The sequence below is a fragment of the Notothenia coriiceps genome, unplaced genomic scaffold, assembly GCF_000735185.1.
Source record: "Notothenia coriiceps isolate Sejong01 unplaced genomic scaffold, NC01 NC01_scaffold00020311, whole genome shotgun sequence".
In the NCBI taxonomy this organism is placed as follows: domain Eukaryota; kingdom Metazoa; phylum Chordata; class Actinopteri; order Perciformes; family Nototheniidae; genus Notothenia; species Notothenia coriiceps.
The window spans coordinates 73,937-75,240 of record NW_011353012.1 but is presented as its reverse complement, the minus strand read 5'-3'; positions in this window follow the sequence as shown (position 1 = coordinate 75,240).

Below are 1,304 nucleotides of genomic sequence, written 5' to 3'. Positions count from 1 at the left end.
TTTTTTTAAGAAATGGTACCTTCCAATGGGAACCGTGAAAAGGGTCCGTTAAGGGCGTGTGTTAGGTCAGGTACCTAGCTTCAGGGTTGCTGGCTAGCTTTCCTTCAGGCAGAAGACTGAACCTCAGTGATTTCACATTTAACTAAGCCTCGCATGAAAATGGAAGAGATATCACATATCCGGGCATGGTGGCTATAGCAACTGCAGCATTAAAAGGTAATGTAATTGTGTATTTTATGCTGCACCTCTCCAGCAAGCTTTACATTATTTGAATCGGTTGGACAACAAGTTAGCATGCAAAGTAAGCTAGCTAGCTGGCTACATATCTAGTGTTAACTTAGCTAATATCTACTGTAAGCTGTTAATAACTGCACAAATGACAAATCGTGGTTAACATTTTAATTTATACTGTATTATTGCCAGAAATAATGTCAAGAAGCAAATGAGCCTTCCACAACTGACAGTAAAGTATTTAGCATAGCCATCTTTGGCGCCCTTTTTTGTTGTAGAGAGCATTTCACAATGCGTTGTTGTATGATAGTGCGGGCTATTGTAACAGCAATTTTTTAAAATTCAATTATAAGTCATTGCAATACATGTTTTAATGTTAAATAAAATCTTGCGAAGCCGGCCAGAAATGTACATTACTCTTTCATTTGATGTATTTAGATAAATATGTTATTAGTTGCTTTTTACCTTATTATTAACTGTGTGGTTAAATCTGTTTTCGGCTGCTAATATAAGCAGAGACATGCTGCCCAGCCTATCTAAGGAGGACTTGCGTGATCTCCTTCCCGGGCCTGAGCACTTCTTCAGAAGAAGAACCATTTGGAGACTCACTTATGATGATAATGAGGTAATTCCAGATTCTAATATTTGAGGGACTTTAAACCTGTTACCAAGTAAGCCTTTCCTAGTCATCATGCATCTATTTGAAGAAGTGGAGTTTTTTGGTTGTGTTGATAATTTTTTTTGTCATAGTGTAGTGCTCTTTTCATTGTAAATACCATTATTTATACAGGGCCAGGAGAGAGACCTGTGTAGACCGAGTACCTCTCATGGGACTTGTGATTTCAGCCCTATTCCCACCCCCCAACCTTCCTTGTTTCCCTCCTGCCAACCCCTCTCCATCCCCTGTCTTTACTCCACCCTCCTTCCCCTCTCAAAGCCAACAACCCCAACATGGTGCCAGCAGAACCGTACAGCTTCCTAGTTCACTGTATGTCTTATACACAGACGCAGAATTGGAGCAATCACAAAGCACCTTTTCTGAAAAGCAGCATGCTGGAGAAGAAGGAGACTAC